General features: G+C 32.3%; 1 protein-coding gene across 2 annotated transcripts in view; it reads left to right on the top strand.

Moving 5' to 3' along the window:
• The window catches only part of LOC6044891 (tyrosine-protein phosphatase non-receptor type 61F), a 62,609-nt gene that overhangs the window by 8,238 nt on the left and 51,538 nt on the right, over positions 1 to 2,833 (top strand). The window lies entirely within an intron of this gene.

Here is a 2,833-nt window from a genome sequence, read left to right as displayed (position 1 = left end):
AGCAATAGAGAAACATGGTCAAAAAATCTGCCGACGAGTTATAATTTTTGGGAAAAATAGTGATTTTTGGAAAAAAAAAATCGAAATTTTTACCAACAAAAAATTGATCTCAATTTATTATTTTTTATGTTTATGTTTTTATTGAATTTGCAATCGAAAAGTACTTAACAGATTTTTTGATAAAGGGCTCTGTTTTCAAGATGTAGCCACCGTAAGTTTGATTTTAGCGTAATACTTGCAGTTTTCTGATTTTGAGTAGTGCGGTGCCTGTGGGGACGCGCAGTCCTGTTTTTTCGTGTTATTTTCCGTCTCTTTTGTGTCGCTGTTCGACTACAAGGGGTGATTTGTCATTATAATTAAATAATAGCATCATTAGATCGGTGCTTTTCGGGACGCGCAGTTCTGTTTTTTACCTTCTTCTTTTTTTCATTGTTTTTTTTCACTCGCGTTCGTTGGCCGATGAGTTTTTTTGTGTTGTTCTCTTTTTATAGTTTTCTATAAAAATGTACCTATTTTTTGAGACTAGCAAGTCGTATTGCTGGATTAAGTCCTTTCTATATCATCGATGATTGGAAGGCACGCCGTCGAATATTTTTTAAGGCTTATGATATAAAATCATTTTAATAAATGAAGCCCTTCCTACATCACCGTTGATCGGAAGGCACGCCGACGGAGAATTTCTGGAGAATCGCGGTCGAATAAATACTATATTTAAATCCCTAGATGGCTATCTTTCCGCAGCCGGCTGCCTAAGATTTTTAAAATTTCAACCGATAAACAAATTGCTCATGGTCGCATCACCTACCACAGTGAATTCTGAAAAGTTCTGAACATTTGCTATAAAATTGTCTAAGAGATATTAAATATTGATCCTCTGGTTGCTGAGATACAGCGGCTTAAAGAAATAGAAACAGGAAAATTGAAGTTTTCGAAGTCTCACCTAGTCTCAAGATTAGCATTTTAAATGGGCGTAATATTCACTGTTTGGCCCTTTTAAAATGTTAGTCTTGATTTAAAAAATCAAAATATTTTTTTCAAGAAGATCGGAAAATTTCACGACTGTTTCATGTTTTAACATTGAAAATCGGACCATTAATTGCTGAGATATCGACATTAGAAAATGGTGGGCTGTTTGGGTGAGAGTTCGAAACTTCAATTTAAGCCGCTGTATCTCAGCAACCAGAGGTCAAATCTTTAATGTCTCTTAGACAATTTTATAGTAAATTTTCGGAAATTTAAAAAAAAAACAAATATTTTTTAGAAATGGTCACTCATGGTTACTATTTTTAAAAATCAAAAAACTTCAAATATTTCGCTAAAATCAAACTTTTAGTGGCTATATCTTGAAAACAGAGCCTTTTATCAAAAAAAAAAAAAAAAAAAAAACTGTCAAGTCCTTTTCGATTTAATATAAAAAAATCCTCAAATATTTTTTTGCATGCAATATTTATTTTTTCAAAAAATCACTTTTTTTCAAAAATTCATAACTTGGCGGCAGATTTTTTGACCATGTTTCTCTGCATATCAAAAAATCTCAAAAATCAAAAAAATACGTGTTTTGGAAAAGTTTTTGTAAGAAAAAAGTTGATTAAAAAATCTGCAATTTTTTTCCGTGTACCCATTTTTTCTCAATAGTCCTCAACAATACCTACAACTTTGCCGAAGACACCAAATTGATCAGAAAATTCACTCTAAAGTTACAGCTGTTTAAATATTCACGTACCATTTTTGTATGGACAGCAGCCAAAATTGTAAGGAGACTTGTATGGGTGAACCAATGACACAATGACTTTGGTCATAGGGAAGGCCCCCACAAAGTTTGGGCCAAATCAAAAAAATACAAATAAAATCCATTTCCGGTTCTGGTAGACTGAGGAAGATCTCTTTACCCTGCCGGAGTTCTTCGCTCTCGCGGGGGAGATGATGACGTGGTTTCGCAGCTGCCGTAACAAGGCGGAGCAATTTCTGGCCCTCGGGGAGCTAATGATCAAGCACATCTACAATGGATAAAATTCTGTGATCTAGTTTTAAACTTTCTTTACTTCTATCCCCTGCAATTCTAGTAAGTTTTTTTATTCAATAATTTTCTTACGCTTGGTAACCCCTTAGTTACAAACAATAATTGTTCCACAATGGATTATGATGTATCACACAGCCGATAGGAACTTCAAAACTCTGTTTATAATAATATATTTATTTAACTTTTTATGACTAAAAGTTGAATTAATTTAGGGGATTAAAGTAGAGCAATTCTCTACGAAATCGGTCTTTTTTCTTCAATTTTAATTTTTGTATTTTTTAATCCGGCTGAAACTTTTTTGGTGCCTTCGGTATGCCCAAAGAAGCCATTTTGCATCATTAGTTTGTCCATATAATTTTCCATACAAATTCGGCAGCTGTCCATACAAAAATGATGTATGAAAATTCAAAAATCTGTATCTTTTGAAGGAATTTTTGATCGATTTGGTGTCTTCGGCAAAGTTGTAGGTATGGATACGGACTACACTGGAAAAAATAATACACGGTAAAAAAATTTGGTGATTTTTTATTTAACTTTTATCACTAAAACTTGATTTACAAAAAACACTATTTTTAATTTTTTTATTTTTGATATGTTTTAGAAGACATAAAATGCCAACTTTTCAGAAATTTCCAGGTTGTGCAAAAATCACTGACCGAGTTATGAATTTTTAATCAATACTGATTTTTCAAAAATCGAAATTTTGGTCGTAAAATTTTTCAACTTCATTTTTCGATGTAAAATCAAATTTGAAATCAAAAAGTACTTTACTAAAATTTTGATAAAGTGCACCGTTTTCAAGTTATAGCCATA

Source organism: Culex quinquefasciatus, chromosome 3, assembly GCF_015732765.1.
Source record: "Culex quinquefasciatus strain JHB chromosome 3, VPISU_Cqui_1.0_pri_paternal, whole genome shotgun sequence".
Lineage (NCBI taxonomy): Eukaryota > Metazoa > Arthropoda > Insecta > Diptera > Culicidae > Culex > Culex quinquefasciatus.
The sequence above is the reverse complement of the archived record's forward strand: the minus strand, read 5'-3'. Positions and strand labels throughout refer to the sequence as shown.